Here is a 20,240-nt window from a genome sequence, read left to right on the forward strand (position 1 = left end):
AAAAAAGAATCCTACAAATTTGACCAGGAATTTGGCCTAGTGGTAAAGTGCTTGCTTAGCATTCAGAAATATCTGGGTTTGATTCCTCAGTATCACATACACAGAAAAGGCCAGAACTGGTGTTGTGATAAAGTGGCACAGTTCATGCCTTGAAAAAGTCCAAAGACAGTGCTCAGGACCTGAGTTCAAGCAGAACTGGCAAAAAAAAAAAAAAAAAAAAAAAATCCACAGACTTTTCTGCCCTGGCTGCCTTTGAACTGTGATGTTCAGATCTCAGTATCCTAACAACTAGGATTACAAAACTGAGACCCTTGTGCCCATCATTTGTTTTAATGGACATAGGAGCCCCACAGTCTAGATCTCACAAAGTGAGGTGCATTTGACTAGCTGTCTGGTAGGAAAGTTGTATTCCTCAAGGCTCTTCCTCAATTATGAAGAGCCCTCTAGTGGAGAGTACTCCCATTGTTCCCTAGCTAACAAATGCAGATTGTAAATGTAGGTAAAGCACATCTAAATGTTCTGTACAATAAAATCAGTTCTTGTCCAAAAATTCTTGAGTATCCTCCAAGCTCAGATTGTGAGTTAAAAATGATGCTTCTGTATGAGTGCTTCTATGAAGCAGTTCAGTCAAGCTCAAAACTCCCCTGATTATTTACTGGAAAGAGATAAGGAACAGATTTAGTGGAGACCAACTGTCTTTTTTACCCTTAAGTCCATAGGAATAAAACTGTCTTTTATTTTATTTAAATGTTATTGTAAAGGTGATGATCAGAGGGATTACAGTTACATAAATTAAGTAATGAATATATATCTTTTTGAACATTTTTGCTGTTGTTGTTGTTTTGTTTTTGCCAATCCTGGGTGTTGAGCTTAGGGCCTGAGAACTGTCCTTGGGCTTTCTCAAGGCTAGAACTCTACCACTTGAGCCACAACACGACTTCTGGCCTTTTTCTATTAATGTGGTACCAAGGAATTGAACCTGGGCCTTGGTGCATGCTAGGCAAGCATTCTACCACTAGGCCAAACTCCCACCCCCAAGTATATATCTTTTTGAGCATTTGCAAACAATGACAACAGGAAAAGAAAAAAATGTTGCAATCAGTACACTAAAAATAACTTCTTGTTTCCATTTCTTAGAGTTCATTTAGATACAAGCTGTTTTACATGGTCATAAGCACATAGCTATTTTAGTATATGTAATATGCATAAAACTATGCGAAACACACAACATTTCAATGTAAGTTCACATTCATACTATTTTTAATGATGTCAAAGTGATTTACAAGTTACTTATTTGTTCTTGCTTTTCATTTTCTCCACTTGTAAGGGTTTTCCCAGTATTTTTTTAGTTATTTCAGTACTATGAGGTAAACATTTTAATTAATATTAAGAATACCAACTAACAGTAACTGTAGCTAAGAAAGGTTATGTTTGATTTTGTGTGTCAGCCCCAAATCATACAGTTATGTAGCAAATCAGACTTTAAGAATTCTATGCTGTTTCACTTTTCAGAAGTTTGAAGTGCCCTCACAAAGGTAACTTGAGGAGCCTTTTTTAGATGAAGACTGTGGAGTAGCTTCATGACACAGATGACTGAGGAGCATCTAAAATTTTAAAAAAATGAAGAAAAACTGTCATCACACATGTCATACATACTGACTTTGGAATTACAAGAAATGTTGCAGAAACAAATCAAGTAGATCAAGAGAAATACAGTTTGCATATACAATGGATTTTGATTCATCTATTAGAAAAAATATATATTTTCAAATTTGTAAAGAAATGGAATTGGTTCTGGTGGATCACCTGTAAATCCTAACTGCTCAATAGGTTGAGATCTGTGGATCACTGTTCAAAGCCATCCATGGCACTAAGGAATCTGAGACTCTTATGTCCAATTAATCACTAGAAAATCGGAAGTGGGGAGGTAGCCTTGAGCTGAAGAGCTCAGGGACAGTGCCCAGGCCCAGAGTTCAAACCCCATACTACCCCTGCCTGGAAAGACCTGGAAAAAATATGTTAAGAAAATAAGTCAGACCAAGAAGAAGTATTAATGATTTCCCTTATATAGAGAAACTAAATTTAGCTTATAAAATGATAAGTAAATAACCTGGGTAGTATGAAAGTTTATACAAATTTATTTTCTGTAATGTGGTAGATTCAAGTGTGGTCTTGAATAATGCAATTATTTAGAAAGCCAAAATCAAAGTTAAGAAAATAAAACACCAGGAAATGATACTGGAAAGTGATGGGGGTGGGATCAAGGAAAAAGGTTTGGACAAGTGAGAAAGAGAAGACATGGAGAATATTTTCAAGAATCCAATGTGTATCCTACAAAATTAGGAAGATGGAGGAAAGCAGTGGAGAAGGAATAGCTTGGTGAGAATATTGACAGGAGTGACATTGGTCAAGATGTAATAATAAACTGTTGTGTTAAATAAATAGTAACTCCTTTGTACAACTATTAAAAGATAATTAAACATGAGTTAAAAATGAAATTTTCCAAAAAATAATCCTGTATAAGTGGTTTAAATATCATGTAATCCTTCCAAATTTTTATTGAATATCAAAATAATAAGTGTGGAGATATGATAAAAAACACTCTTTGGATACTTGGAACAATTTATCTATAGATAAAATTATACAGAAAATTAAGGGATGATGAGTTTTGGCAGTGTGGTGACTGAGTCAGATTTTGAGATGGTTCTCATAGACTGTCTTTTTATTGGGCAGAAACAAAAATTAGAGACTTGAGATACTTTTGTGGGTCTGGGGCAGCATCAGGTGAGTCCCTGACGATAGGATAGACAGTGAGGATTATCTTAAAAATGACTGGGAGAAGCAAGTCAAGAACCAGAACACTCATTACAGAAGCTTTCCTCTTCTTTAGCATGACAGCACATTTATCAAATGCAATATCACTCAATCAAATTCCAAAGTAACAAAATCAATTTCGCAATCAGGTTTTAAAAGTAACCCCCTGACTTCAAATGGAGGACATTGGTAATTGGCCATAAATAGAGAACAAAATTAAGAAAAACATAGAACAGAAAAGATTTGATGAAAGTTTTTCTCTTCTGGGTCTTTTGCTTAGGACTACACTGCACTCCTCATAAAAATCAGAAAAGGGCTAATAATGTCAAGTATAATTTGCCTCTAATTTACTTCATTATCTATTTGTTCTCAATCTTCTAATTATAAAAAGAGATTTTCATGAAGGACATTGTGACAACGTGTAAAAAATGGGGAGATTTTATTTTGGCCTTTTATGAAATTGGTAACATTTTTCTTCTAAAATTGGTTTTAGGACTCAGTACTGAATTTGCTCCAGGTACAATTTTAACATTGATAAGTATTTCTGATGATTTTTTGCTTTCTCCATTATATAAATCAATTAAATTTTACTTTAGCATGGAGATTTGAGATCTGGTGGGTATACAGAAACAGATTCTAAAACATTTCATTTTAGTGAAATGTTTCTCAACAAAACCAACAAGGGAGATAAGGATAGATTGTCCTAAGAAAAGTTCCAATTTACACTTTACCATTGGAGTGGCCATGTTAGACAGCTAAAGGATTAGTACTTTCAATTTTGTGCTTTGAGGGCAAGGTTGCCATAGTTCCTGAGCTCCCTAGATACACATCTACATGAAAAGAAAGGAAAATCCACAGAAAGCTTATCCAAGGAAACAGGGTAGTATGATCAAACAATGGGGCTTATGAAAAGTGAGCTCCCTCAAATCTACCACATCTTCCTTCCACCATTATCCCTTGGCCAAACTTGGCTACTACCTGAGAAAATACTTTGAAGATTCCACAGTATTAGGGAGAAGCTTTATATAAACTGATTAAACTAGCATAGAAATTGTGTAGCTAAAACAAGGTATATTTCATATATTCTGCTAAAATAAATAAATTTAAATTTGGACCATGAATGTTGCAAACTAACATAAAATAGAGCCAATATTGATAGTCTCTATTTATAACTCATTAGCTTTTATGCCTACCTAGGAAACTCCTAGAAGAACTATGTTTTCTGGAATGCTTTATGGGTAATCTTAATGTACAATGTAAAGTGTGTTTAAAATGCATTGAAAAACTATCTTGTGATCCTCAATCACATTTTGTTTTAAAATATAGTCATTTTGTGTGAGGAGGTTTCATGAACTATAATACAGAGAGTTGGGAGCTTTATTTCAAGACACATTTGTGAACTTCAAGTTCTAATTCTGTCCCATGCTAATATTCATGGGAATTTTTACACAATCTAAATCTAATAGTACTGTCAAATATTACCTACAGGAATGATAAAATTCTATTCAGTGCTGCTAATTGAATACACATCTTTTTAATTAATGCTCATGATTTTTATTCTCTTAGAAATTAATATTGCCAAGGGTTGAATAAGTTGTATATATGTAGATATGCTAAGTTCCAATTTCATTTCTAACACTTATACCTTCTGAAAACTCTAGCAAACATAATTATTTGAACCCTGATTAGCTTGTTTTAAAAAAGAAAATATAAAAATATACTAATTTTATAGGCTGTTTGCAAAGTTAAAAATATACTTGAAGAGCTTATTGTCATATTGTAAACTATTATCTGACAGGAAAATTATTTCCTTCATTGGCTTATTGTCCCCAGTTTTTCTCAGTGATGCTGTAGCAATGATCCACTGAAAAATAGGGTCCTTCCACCAAGCTATATTTTCCAGGTAAGTTTTTGGGAATATAATGTCTTAAGTTTTTTATAATAACATGCACTTTTGTATTTTATCAGGTTGATGTCATTTTTCTGTAAAAAGAAGGAACATTATGCTCAATGTTTTTTCATTTAGCTTTAGATTTATCTATCCTTGATTTCCAATTTTCCTCTACTCTACTCAGACCTAAAAAACTTTCATAGAATTTGGGATATATTCAGTCATTCAGAAAAAAGAGACAAAGCCATTTGATTAAAATCTTTATTGAAATGATATTGGAAGGAGATTTATCTATGGAATTTGTAAATTGTGCCTAAAACATCTAAATTGAGGTATAGAAGAATAAATTCTTTTATTATAATTTTTTCTCTGTTGAGGCCATTTTAGATAAGCTATTTTGTTAATTTTTTAATGTAGCTTATAATTTACTAATGATAAACGAAGTCCTCATTCTTGGTTTAAATAATTTTTCGTGCAATTTCTTATTCTCTTACCTGAAATATGATGGCATTTGAAATTTCATTAACCTGACAGGAATGTGAAAAGTGAGGGAAAATGTTCTGTGGCTGTATCTAAGAAGAAACTAATAATTCTGTGTTCTAAAAATGCAAGGCTGTTCAGACTTTCAGAACATTCGAATTGAAGTGTGATTTAAAGAGAAATAAAAGAAATTCAGATGATTGCACATGAAAGTTGTTTTATTATCATTTCTAACTGACAAGTATAATTTCCCTGTATGATTTGTGATCATGCATAATTAGTTATTTGATTTAACATTAATATGTATTCCTTAAACTTGTGACACACTCAAATAATAAAATGACATTCTTTCCAGACTTCCCAGACAATTTTTTTCTTTGTTGGTGGCTGATATTTTTCTTCTGAGAAAATTATTATTATTGATGAGCTCTAGGGCATTATCTCCTAAAGAAGAGCAGTGGACAGAAGTGAGAATCCAGAAACTTGATTTAATTTCCAGTTTAAGAAAAAAATAATTATATGACCATAAGAAAGTCATTTTCTCAATATATATTTGAGATGTTTCACCTGATAAATTAGAAAAATTGACTCAATACCCTCTTATAAAATGGTCAAAATGAAATAGACTATAATCTACAGAGAGAGAAATTTGCTTTTCAGATGAACATACAGAGCAGTAAAGTGACTTAACAGTTTGTCCAATGTTCAAACAAGTTAAGGGAAAGGGGAAAATAATGCTCATATTTAGATCACATTGCAATTCTCAATTCTATACACTGAAACTTAGTAAGCTTATTTATTAACCAAAGAACTATGATTTACATATGTTCATAATATATGAAATAAATATATAAGCATACTTATATGTATTTGATTGTATATACATATATATGCATATATAAATACATATGTACATTTTCTGTGGGTGCATGTAGATGCATATATATAAATGCATCTACATATATAAAACCACACACACGCACATCTGTTTTGTCTAGACTGTCAGTAGCATATAAAATGAGTTTTATATATTTTGGAGCTTTCTGTTTGAATTTCTAGGAAGTTTGACATTTCATAGGAATATCAAATCAATAAATTCTAATACAAAATAAGTCAATATTCCTTTGTAAGTGCTTGACAATGAATTTGTAGTAAATGAATTTACTTTAAATAATGCTTAAATTGATTTAATAAGTCCTTCCCAAATACATAAGCTCATCACATTGATGTTTCCAGTAGAAATGGAGAACATAACTTTTCAACATCGTAGAGGTTGTTTCTAGGATGACATAGTAGCTGATTTCCAAGCTCCCCATGGGGTCTTATTAAGTTGCTGGATTTATTTCAGCTTTGGGAAAGTGGTTTGTCAAACCGTTGTAAATCTTATGAAGAAACTCTCAAGAGGTGCCCAAACTAATAGATTTCACAGGAAAAGCTGTATATGAATCCAGGAAGTTAACATATTAATTATAAGTAAAATATAATTTCTAAGACCTAGAATGCTAATCTTTTGGCCAGTTAAATATCCGTTTAGGCAAAAGACTAGAAAAATCATTTTGCAACTGAAAGTTTGTTTTTCTGAGCTGAAACCAGATTAAGGGAAAGTAACTTTTTACTGTAATACTTATGAGGTCAAAGGTAGTAGTCAATCATTTTTTAGACAATATTTCAGAGATCAGAGATTTTGATACTTCCTTATCTCCAACTCAAACACTGACCCTTGTTTTCTTTATTAAATTCATTATATATACATATTAATGTGCAAACCTACATGCATATGCAATTACATGTATTATTTCATATATAAACTTAAGATGAAGACTTTCCTTGGAATTCTGAGGTAGCTAGAAACTAGATGAGGTGATAGTATTCAAGAGAGTCAGACAGATGTTGAAAGATTTCTTAGACCATTTCCTTTCTCAATTAATATAACTTAAACATTTTAAAAATTTTATGGTTTAAGGTAGATAGGAGAACATGAATTATTAGAGGAGCTTATAATGATGTTCTCAGGTTTCTGAAAGGTGGCACATGATGTCAGACAGATTGCTATGTTTTTTTTTTTTGCATTCTTACATTCGTAGATCTGCCTTGGTAAATGTTTTTTTTTTTCAGTCTCTTCCTATCAAGGCTGTCACTTCTTGTTTTTATCCTCACACTTTCTTGTAGCAACACCCTCAAGTTTCTCACAGACAAAACCTGATTTAAATTTACAATGAGCAGGGACATTTCAAGAACATCTGAGAAATTTATATGATTAAAATCATGTTAAGTAAATTCTGAGTCATGACCCAAGATATATTTTGTAAGGAAACGGATATAAGTGTTTGTTGTTTTGGACAATTCATCTTTATATTGTCTAGTCTGGATATAATTTGGGTTACTTTATAGTTACTCTTTTAAAGTTTTGAATTACCATTGTTTGTAATATTTGGGAGTTTCCTTGTGTTATTTCCTTTAGGAAGCTTCAAAGTGCATACTGTGCACTTTGAAAAATTAACTCTTCAAGCATTCTTCCCTCCTCCTCAATGACATTTAATGACTTATTTGTTTTCACTCCCATATATATGTGTGTAATGTCCTTTTAACCCTCAACATCACTTTCCTTTGCAGACTACAAATATTCTGATTTGGTTTTATTCATAGTTATCACTAGACAAGTTAAATAGCATACTTTATATTATTTCATATCTTGAAAATCAGGAGTGGGCAGCCTAGTCCGAGGCAGCAGCTTCATTTTGGCTAGCTAGAAACATATTGATTCATGGGAATGTTTAAAAATTTTGGCTGAGTAATCACAATTTAAAAATCAGCAATTTCTGGGCCGGGAGTAGATTGCTTGCCTAGCATGCATGAAGACACAGGTTCAATTCCTCGGTACCACATACCTAGAAATAAAGCTGGAAGTGGTGCTGTGGCTCAGGTGATAGAGCACTAGCCTTGAGAAAAGTCCAAGTACAGTGCTCAGGCCCTGAGTTCAAGCCCCACAACTGGCAAAACAGACAAACAAACAAAAAATCAGCAATTTCTTTCTGCTTCCTTTTCCTTCCTTCCTTCCTTCCTTCCTTCCTTTCTTTCTTCCTTCCTTTCTTTTCTTTGTTTCTTTCCTTCTTTCTTTCATTTTTTTTTTCTTTTTTTTGGTCAGTTATGAGGCCCAAACTCATGGCATGAGTGCTGTCCCTGAACCCATTTAAGCTCAGGTCTAGTGCTCTACCACTTTGAACCACAGCTCCACTTCCAATTTTTCAGCGGTTAATTGGAGATAAGAGTCTCACAGGGACTTTCTATCTAGGATGTCTTTGAGTGGTGGTCCGCAGTTCTGTCTCCTGAGTGGCTAGGGATTACAGGTATAAGCCACTGGAGCCTTTCTAAAATCAACAATTTCAAATGCTAAATTTCAAATGCCATCTATTAAACTTAAGCTTTGAAAATGACAACTGGAAGAATTTTTTAGATAATATTTTGAGTTAAATTGCATTCTCTTTAAAGCTATGTTGAGCTCTTTTGCTTGAGTATGTCAGAGTATTTTTATTTGGAAACAGTGTATGTGTGTGCAGGTGTGAGCATGTTCATTGTGTGTGCAAATGTGTGTATGAATTCATAAAACAAACATCTTTCTAATTCCTTAGAAAGACAATATCATTCTTTTTAATGGATCAGTAATATATTTATGTATATACATATATTTATATTGGTCCATTTTGTCCATTTGTCCATTGAAGAGCATGTTTTGCTGATTTCATATCTTGATACCGTGGCTATGGTGAATAGTGCTTCAGTGAACATGGTTGTTTTGGTAGTAGACTGTATCCCAATTTACAATCTTTGGTAAAATATACTGTAATGGAATTTCTAAGTCCTAGGGTACGTCTTTAATTTTTTGAGGAATTTCCATCCTCCTTTCCAGAGTGATTGAACAAATTTATATTCTCACAAAAAATGTGTTAAGATTCCTTTGGTTGCATCCTTGCCATTAAGTACTATTTTTTTCATATATTTTTTATTGTAATTAATAGAAGGGTTACATGATATTTGCCAGATAGATGATGCATTAATTCCCATACATTGATACCCTTTCACATGTCTTGGTCCCCATTTCCCTCCCCCCCACCCCCACCCCTCATCTTGTTTTCCCCTGTTGCCTATCCAAGTTCAAATAACCAAATACAAATATATACAGATATATAAGGTAACAAAGTGAGATAGTGTAACAATATGAGATAACCAAGGGACAGCAAAAGAGATGAGAGATAACATAGTACCTTAACAACAACAATCATTCATTGTATGGCTTATGTTTCTATATCCTAGAGATCCTTTCATTTAGCGTCCTACTATATGGCCTTTTGTATCAAGGTTTTGCTCTATTGCAAATCTTTGCAAGGAGAGCCCAAGGTTTCTACTAAAAGTACTTTTTAATAATTCAAAGCTTGCTATCCTGGCTGAGAAAGAGAGAAGGATGAGTTTTGGTAATGAGAGATGAAAGTCACGATTAATGTTTTGGGTTTTTTTTTGCCAGTCCTGGACTTGAGCTCAGGGACTGAGCAATGTTCTTGGATTTTCTCAAGGCTAAAGCTCTACCCCTTGAGCCTCATCACCACTTCCAGCTTTTTTGATGCATGTGGTACTGAGGAATCGAACCCCGGTCTTTGTGCATGCTAGGCAAGCACTCTACCACTAGGCCAAACTCCAGGCCTGCCATGATTAATGTTAGAACAGAAATGAACATAAAAATATAACTATTAAAGTTGCTACAAATAAAGAAAGATGGAGTTAAATTGAAAAAAGGAAGGAAGGAAAGAATAAGGATCAAATTAGAGATTCTGATACAAACATATAATTATTAAAATATAAAAATTGCATCAACTATTAAACTTCAGACTAAGTAGAGCTGATAGAGCTGAAGAGGGAACTTAGGTAGTTGGAAGAAATCTGATCAGGAAGACTTCTACAGAAGAACAATTAAACGACATTTCCAAATTCAGCCAAATATGCTTTTTTATTTTTTTAAAGAACCTCTATATAGAATAGAGGTCCAAGAGCCATATTGGAGATAATATTAATTAGAATTTTCTGGAATCTTAAGTATTCATGAAACCACAAATGAACTGTAGATGCTAAGAAGACTAAACAAAATGAAGTGCATATTCTACCATAATTTAAATACTTGCAGAACATCATACTTAAAGAAGATGGCAGCCAGGCACTGATGATTCACATGTCTAATCCTAGATACTCAAAACGCTTAAGATTTGCATGATTGCAGCTCATAATCAGCCAGAACAAAAATGTTTGCTAGACCCCATGACCAGAACAATTAGCAGAAAGCTGGACTGGAAGAAGGCAAAACCAAGCTGAGCCAAAGTGAGGACCTGGATTCAAATGGCAGTAACATCAGCAAAAAACAAAAACAAAAACAAAAACAAAAAACAGGAAAAAAAACAAACAAAAAGAAGTTTAAAATTGTCAAATCCTAAAGTAAATAAAAAGCTAAAGAGTGGAGAGACAAAAAATAAGACAGATATTGCAAGTTTCACTTATCACATTTTACATTTTCTCTGCTTAATTCACCTGTAAATTTCCTCCTAAGCATTTAGAAATGTGACACTTGCAGAGTTAAGCCACTTAGTCATCCTGATCAATGTGTTTAAAGACTTCTCCTTGAAAGGAAGGCAGCCTTTTCATGAGTCACTTTCTGGAAAAAAAAGAAAAAAGAAAAAAAGGCCACGCTTTGATATTTCATTTTAGTATCTTCATTTTGCGTTTCTATTTCTTTTTTTCAATTAACAAAAAAGACATTAAGGCTATTCCTCAGATTATGTCTGAATATTGAGACAGGCAGTTGTTCTACTAGTTAGGGCAACACATAGTTTTATTTAAGTAAATTTGGTCACTAAGAAATGCATGACTGTCACTGACAGTGGTTATCTTGAAAATGCTTGTTCTGAGCTTTTCTGTACTCAAGTCTATGGGATTGTGATAGATAAAACCATCAAATAAGGCCTTTTCCCAAATTCCATGATCATTTCCGTAAAGGTAGAACGTGTGTTCTTTGATCAATCAAACCACACTAAACATCTCTGTTGTTTAGTTCAATAGGTAATCTTTATTTATCACTGCAGATAAATTTTTAGATTTATAATTTCTTTCAACAAATATTTACCATTTTTGCTCATATATAATTTGCTCAATCTTGTGTGCTATGGATAAATGAAATTTCACAGTTTGACTTCTAGCTAATGTAAAGAACTTCCAGTTTAGGAAATCATAAATCATACACACACAGTAAAATATATTTCAAAGGAATTTTTCAAATATTTTCCAGAGATTGAGACAGGATGAAATATTATAATAGATAAAGTAGGAAGGCTCTCAGAAAGGAAAATATTTATACTATTCTCAACCCAACAGATGAAATTAAATTTAAGAAATTAAGACTAGACTTACTTAGTAGAGGAAAATTTAAAAGTCAGTGATTAAATTGGGGATTTTCAATGTCAAAATGCACTTTTTAAATGTTCAAACCATTGTCAAATAACTATGATTCTGGTTTATCAAAAAATGAGTAATTTCATTACCCTTGACTTTCTGCTCCTTTAATTCCAGCTATATTGCTTATGCTATGGAATTTAATCTTCTGTGTTAGAGTTCAGCCTGTAGAAACTATTTATTGGGAATAATGAGGCTTGTTGAAATTGCTTTGGAAAAGGGAAGAATGAATGAGGAGGAATGATGAAATGAAAAGTCTGATCAAGGTAAATATTATGCACATATAAAATGAACCCCTCTTTCGCAACCAATTGATGTTAACAAAATAATGTGAAAAAAACAGTTATCTTTTAAATAGAATGGGTACTGGCTGTCGTGGTGTAAAAATCTGTACAGCATATTATTAGAAAGGACAAGGAGGATGTCAGTAGCTATGAGCTCAGAAGGAATTCCATAAGCAGACTATCTCTCAGAGAAAATTCCATTCTCAGATTTGGTACTTTCAAGTAGAATGTCATTGGTTAGCTACTAGAAAGCATAAATTGAACTTGTGAAGTATGGAATGAACTATAGAATAAACTGAGGCATTAAAAACCGTGGCATGTACTATTAGAACTACCCTACAAAATCCAAATGAAAAGATGATATTAAGATATATATATTCATATATATATATATAGTTAAGATATTTTGTTCAAGATAATAAGCACAAAATAAGTCCCCCATACATGAGGTTCTGCTCTAGTTCTAAGCATGAGTCTGAGATACTATGACACTCTGGGGGAATAATGACTTACAAATTTACAAGTAAAAACATTATCCAATCAAATCCTGCACTGTCACAATATAGGCCCTATAGGCATAAATGGGCTCTAATGGCTCAACAATGGCAATTTCTTCAGGCTGGAAACAGTACAGATAGGGAATGACTGTGAGTCATTGCCTCTCTTTCACACATATATTCAAGTTTATTGCTTTAAACTGCAAGTATATTTATTAAAATTCTGCAATATTTTAATTTCTCTGAGAGTTTACAGGGAAGTGAAAATAAATAATAGAATTACTTCCATACAACATTTTTCTCAATCATACTATGACATCTCCTATACTTGTTGTAGTTTGCCAAGCCACCAGAAGTTTTTTTTTATATTTTTTATTGTAATTAATAAAAGAGTTACATGACATTTGCCAGATAGAAGATGTATTAATTCACATAAGTTTCTTTAACATAAAATATACACTGAAATTCATGCATCGAGCATGAGGATGGTAAACAATGTTATAAGTGGTATTCATGTAAATATTAGACCTGAAAGCTAACACTAACCATTTGAATTTATTTTGTACTCTGGATATTCATCTTTACATTAAAGGTGTCCACTTTTCTTCACAGAGTACTAAATGAACACTATTATGATTCCTTTGTAAATAGTATCAATAATAAGGGAGATGTGCTACTTGATATTTGATATTTGTTTTACATCTTTCTACATATATTTTCAAGGAATCAGTGAAATTGAAGGAATCAGTGAAATTGAAGCAATGAATGGTAAATGTTTTAAAAGGTTTTTTTTTTTACCAGTAACATAAATCCTCCAAAAAATCCCCCAATGATATATTTGTTTTATATGTATCATACCAGTTATGGATGCATTCAATTATGAGTAATTGAAATCAAAGACTTAAGGAAATTGAAAACAAATATACTTCTTTTATTTTGGTAGTCAATTCAATGATGTAGCATATATTGCCATTTTTATATTAAATACCACACACAAAATAACTGCTTTGGGAAACTCACATTCCTTCAGTTGCCCTCTTCTTAAGCCTCTTTTTTTTAAAAAATTAGGCTATGTTACAGCTTCTCACCTCATGTTGTACATGTGTCCAAAGCAGCTGTAATAACCTATATGCTGCTTTTCGTATCTCTGCCTTACAGAGTCCAGCTGAATAAGAGCTACTTTAAGCGTTAAGCCCCCAAATAATCCTCCTGAGACATTACTAAGAATCTCCACTGGATCTGTTCTCCTATGGCAGCATAACCAAGTGTTCTGTAAGCCTTCCTAGTGAGCCAGCACCGAAGAGAACAAAGTAAATAAGCCACATGTCCTCAATTTATCAGATCAAATGTTCCTAAAAATCATCAAAATAGAATTTTCCTTTAGATCTAACAGCCAGAAATGGGTTTTTCTTTGCCTCTACAGTGAAAACAAGGTAAATGAAGAATCAGCCGATAAATATGGCCTGTAGATTTATGCATAGTTCACCAAAGGAAGCAGCTTGTTTTTAGCTAGAAAAAAGCATAAATCAATATGTCTATCTAATACCAAGTTTCGATACTTTCCTCAAATATGGTATTTAATTTTAAGCATTTTATTCTGAAAAATGAATTTGACTTTCTTCTGGGTGAAGCTCTTTTGATTATACTGGAAAAGACACATATATTTTAGTTGCCAATTCCATAGTAGACAAAATATGAAAAGTCTTTGAAAACTTAGGAAATGTATTGGTGAACAAATATTCAGGATGATAAAGAGAAGGAAGTCCACACTCCATGTCACTCTAAGAAGGTATAGGCCCATGTAGAAGTTTTGTCCAGCTAGTCCAGGACACCTGCAAAACATGACAAAGCAGAAAATGATGTAGAAATTACTTAACAAAAATCAGCTCAAGGTCAAAATATTAACGTTCTGCATATGACTGTAGAAAGTGAGCATCAAAGGAAGGAAAGCTAGTTACAAATAAATGCTTTTGAGGTTTAGGCTGTCATATAGATCCAAGTACTTCCTAAGATGCATTCTCTGTAATTGAATAATCTGTCCTTTTGAGATTCAGATTATTGGGTCCTATGTTAGACTTTAGGCCTTGCTATTGCTAATGAGGTTTAATTATTCCTAACTCTTCTCCACCAGAAACTGTATGTCATATTAATATTCTCATTTTGTGAAGTCCATTTCTCATCTATTTGTGGTTTTTTGCATTATGAGCTTATTATAAGGTCATTTCTAACAAAACAGTATTTATCCACTTCATTTTAATATAATTTAGCCACCAACACACAAATGAAAAGTTTGGATCAAGAAGTATATATTCAGCCAGCTATATATTCAGCCAGTGCGTGGTGGCTCAGGCCTGTAATCCTAACTACTCAAGAGACTGAGATCAAGATCAGAAGATCAAGGTTCAAAGCCAGCAGGGCACAAAAGGACTTTAGACACTTATCTCCAATTAATCTTTGAAAATTGGAAGTGGGGCTTGGCTCAAAGGTAGTGCAGTAGCCTTGAGCTGAAGAGCTCAGGGCCAGTGCCCAGGCCCAGGGATAGGGCAGTAGCCTTGAGCTGAAGAGCTCAGTGACAGCACCTAGGCCAGAGTTCACGCCCCATGACCCCCATGACCTACAAAGAAAAAAAAGAAAGAAAAAGTATATATTGACGTAAATTCTAGTTCCAAAGACATCTTGAAGGTTTATTAGAATTCTCAAAGTATTAATTACCATTTTTCTAAAAAAAAATACTGGTAGAATAAAAAAGAAAATATTGGTAAAAGAGAGGATCTATGGTAACAAATAAACAACGTAGCTATTAAAGAATAGGTTTTATATTTTATTAGCTACTGATACTGTAAACAATATATACATAGTTATAACTGAAATAATTTGTTGAGTTAATATTAAACCATATTTCCATTTCTTATCATAACCTTTTATTTTATTGAGAAAACTTGTATTAATTGAAGACCACCATAATTATCTCAAATGGGGATAAATATGAAATAATTATTGGTTTTAATGATATATTGACTCAAATTTATATTACCTTCCAATCAAATACTATATATAAAACAGAAATTTTAGTATCCAATTGTTATTTTTCTTGACATAAAAAATGGCCTTAGTTAGCCAGGCATTGGTGCTGTACACCTGTAATTCTAGATACACCAGAGGTTGAAATGTGGAGATCATAGTTGGAAGACAGTTGGGTAGAAAAGTCTGTGAGACTTTTATTTCAAATAAACTGCTCAGGAAAAATCAGAAGTTGCTCTGTGGATCAAGTAGTAGAGTGTTAGCCTTGAGCATAAAGAGGCTCAGGGACAGCACCAGGATCTGAATTCAAACCCCAGGACTGGGAAAGAAAAAAAATTAAAGGCATTATCCTGTGGCTAGTGGTTCAAGACTATAATCCTAGTTACTAGGCGGGGTGGGGGGGGGGCTCAATAGCTGAATCACTCTTCAAGGCCAGCTCAGGCAGTGAAGTTTACAAAATCCTTTTTCAATATTTTTTTATTTTCAAATGAATTGTTTTTACTAGAGCTTTCAGCACGTGAATTTTCACACACTATTCAGAAAACTATATCATTCTTATTTTTTATTTTTTTGTTGTTGGTTTGGGGGCTTGAACTCTGCCCGTGTGCTGCTCCTAAGCTCTTCAGCTCAAGTCTAGCCATCTGCAACCTGGAGCTACAGCAACATTTCCAGCTTTCTGGTAGTTAATTGGATGTAAGAGTCTCTTGGACTTTTTACAGAAGCTGGCTTGAACCGTTAGCCTCAGACTTCAGCCTCCTGAGTAACTAGTATTACAAGTGTGAGTCACAAATGTCCAGCAGATCCTATCTTTACCATTAATTTTCAACATTATAAGATTCCTCAAAAAGAAATGAGCCAGGCTTTGATGGCTCATCCTGTAATCCTAGCTATTCAAGAGGCTGAGATCTGAGGATTGCAGTTCAGTGCCAGCGAGTGCAAAATATGTCTTGAGACTCTTAACTCCATTTAACTGCCAGAAGACTGGAAGTAGTGCTATGGTAAGTGGTAGAGAATTAGCCTTGCGCTGAAGAGCTCAGGGACAACACCCACCCCCAGAATTTAAGACCCATGACCTAAAAGAAAAAAAAGAAAAAAAAAAAAGAAAGAAAGAAAGAAAAAAGAAATCTAAATATAGAACTATCCTATGATCCAGAAATAGCACTTTAGCTTTTTTATTTAAATGAATATGTGAATATGTCAGGATATAATAATGATACTTTAATACTCATGTTTATTTCTCCACTATTCACCATGGCTTAGTTATGGAAGTAGCTCTACTTTTCTATGATAGACAAATGAATCTAGAAAATTTGATATATTTACACAGTGGAGTTTTACTTATCTATCTATCTATCTATCTATCTATCTATCTATCTATCTAATGTAGGAAAATAAATGAATCTGGGAAATGATGCTAAATTAAATGAATCTGGGTCAGAAATATGAAATCACATATTTTCTCTTATTCATATACTTTAGATAAAAATATTAGTATATATTAAAACATGCAATAACCATCAACATATGTGCATAATTAAACTGACTATGTTATATATAAAGGTAGATTATCATGGTGTAACCTACTGGAGCCATTAACTGAACATGAACAAAATGAATACCAGGAAGCTGAAATATGCTTTATCTGAAGTGGATGAGTTTTAAGGAGAGGAGTATAAGATAGGGTCATGAAGAAATGACTGGGAGCATGGTGGGTAAATATGATCATAATATGAAATATACATATGTGAAATTGGAGTCAGGCTTCATGAGGCAACAGGTAGGAGTGGAATAGATATGAGGAGATGAAGGAAAAGATGACATTGATCAAGATATGATGTATTCATAAGTTGCTTGTTGTATTCAAACTCTTTTGTACAACTATGTGAAGATGTTTTAAAAAATATAAAAATGATTAATCAGCAAAAATCAGGGATGGAAGTATGGCTCAAATGGTGCAATGCTAGGCCAGCAAGTCAGGAGGCCTGGAGATCAAATCCTAGTGTTTCTATGAAAAGTGGTCCTACATGATGCACTTTTAGAAAAGTATTGTGTAATATTTAAAGCAATACTGTAAAGGTGATATTAATCTTTAGCGAAATTTTTACTAATGTACAACTACAAAAAGAGGCCATGGAGCATATTCTTATCTTTCCATGTGTCATAATATTGAAGTACTTTCTTGATCATTTTTCCGGAGGTTTGTCTCATTATTAATCTATGCTCACTTGCCTTTTTCCCTCTCAGCATAATTATTCTCCTTGACAAGATACAAACTCAAGTAGTTTGCCACTTCTAAACACAAGATGAGTATGTGCTGAGCAGTGTGAACTGTGAATAATTTAATTGTGCTTAGGGCAGGGAAGTAGTGGATTGATTAATTGCAGTCCATACACCTTTCATCTGTCTTAGTCAGGAGGTTTTTCGAAGTGTTTCACTCATAAGTTGATTGTTACCAACATTCATTCAATTGCACAGATAAAAAGTAGACTTGAGTCCACCTTTTTATCTGTATAATCATGAGTCACTCACAAAGCTCAAGTTGTCAGAATAAAAGGCCTGAAATCAACACACAACAAATCCATTTGCCTCTGGAGTAGACAGTAATGATGTAAGGAGAATATTATCATGGAATTCTATCATTTCTAAGAAGATCCCATATGATAATAGTAGAGAAGAGTAAGTAAAAAGGAATAAAATGTGTATCCTATTAAAAAGATTAAATAAACCAGAATGTGCTTACAAAGAAGTTCATTTTCAGCTATTAAACATTTAACACGCACACATAATCAGTGTAGTTATCTATCTGGAAACCTCATTGAGCCAGTAAATGAATACTGAAAAACATCATAATTAAACATTATTTTAATTTTCTCTGAAAAAATAGAATAGAGGGAAGTGATAGGGATGATACAGTACTAATTGTATCTACAATCACAATACTCTAATCAGCTTTCAACAGAGTGCATGAATAACCCAGAGCTACATTTGCTTTGTGATTAATAATTTAAAATGTATACAGATATGTGTAAACAAAAGCTACTTTTATCAGTTTATAAAACTCAAAAGAACATTAAGAAATACAACAACTCTTACAAGTAGTTCATTTCATTTTTCTCTACTTTTTCCCTAATAATAAAGCAGTATAAAGTAAGGCACTATAGAGCTATTTCAACCAGACTACAATTAAATGATGTAGAATTGAAGAAATGGCTACTAGATCTAGAAGGAATTCTTCTACTTTGATGTTTGCTTGTCTCTTTTGAACTGAATTCTTGTTTTGAGTTACAATATTAAGTTACCTTTACATTTCCTGAACTTACTGACCTTAAACACTTAAATATGTACAAGTACATCTGAAACAATATGAGACCAAATACATTTATGTTATGACAGGACAACAGCAAACTTTTGTGGTTTAGTTTTTGAGAGGTAAATTTTCAGCAACCTATTTTTGTCATAGAATCTATAAAAAAGCATCTTTGCGACTGTCAGCTTCTCTGGCATGATGATTTGAAGCAGAATTGTGTGAACTGGATAATTTAGTTCAATCCTGGTTAAGTGAAGTCCCTCAAACATCAGTGTAACCTGAAAAGTCAATAGTAAAAGGCAAACTGATTCAGGATTTATGAGAGGGGAATCTTCCTTTTCATTTTGTGGTTGATAAAATTTAAACTTTTTGTTTTGTCATTTAATCTCTAATTGCTGTACCTTTAAGCATTCTAAGTTTTCTTGAGAATAATTAATATTCTATTTTGAAATCTAAGTTTTGAAGATGGTCAGTGTTGATGTTTAACATAAGAACAAAGCAAATTTCATTTTAAAATATAATTATACAAGAATAACATCAATTAGTGCAATTATCTATACATCAATTAACATCCCTGAAAAAATTGTCTCTTGTGGTTAAAGATGTTATACTTACAGACAGATTTCTAAATTGTACATGACAGATATATAGGTTAATAATACATAATTAGAGTCAAAGACTTTGCAATCAAATAAATATGATACAAATCTTACATCTTGCAGCCAATTATTGTGCATATTGTTAGTTTTTTATGCTATTTTATATGTAATAGCCACAGATTCAATATTTAATAATGACAGTTTTACAATATAGTTAGAAGTGATTAAAGCTTAAGACATTTTTAACAGAAATTAATTTTGATATTAACAGATAAATGGTATTGCTGATTTTATATCTCCTCACATTTTCAAGGAGAATACCTTGAAATAATTTTTTTTCAAGCAGGAAGAGAATCCACCATCTGAATCCTTATCATAAATAGGTTTGTTATGAACATAACTTATATTTAGCTTAAAATGAAATAATTCAATACGGAGAATGTTTATGATCATATGTCTTGAAAGTAACAAAAAGATACCAATGAAAATGAATGTGGAGAAAGGAAAACAGAATTTTCAGCTTAAGATTTATTTCAACTATCATATAGAGAAAGAATTTCTTGCAATTTTTTCCCTAGCTTAAGACAACAGGGGAGTGAGGTTTAAAACATAGAAGGTTAAATAGTGAGATCTTCTGCCCTGCTTGTGTATCTGTTTGTGTAATCATTTCTTTGAGCTTGAAAAAAAAATTCATCTACTTAAATGAGTTTTATGTGTCAGATATAAAGAATAAAAATCAAATAAAAGTGACCAACAAGAGAGGATAGTCAGAGACAATATTGAGACCGAACTTGATCATTCACTAGAATAATTGTGTATGTGTGGAGAAGGGCGTTTAAACTTGGCCTGGATGCTATC

This window comes from Megascapheus bottae, chromosome 12 (assembly GCF_031878675.1).
Source record: "Megascapheus bottae isolate mThoBot1 chromosome 12, mThoBot2.hap1, whole genome shotgun sequence".
Classification (NCBI taxonomy): Eukaryota; Metazoa; Chordata; class Mammalia; order Rodentia; family Geomyidae; genus Megascapheus; species Megascapheus bottae.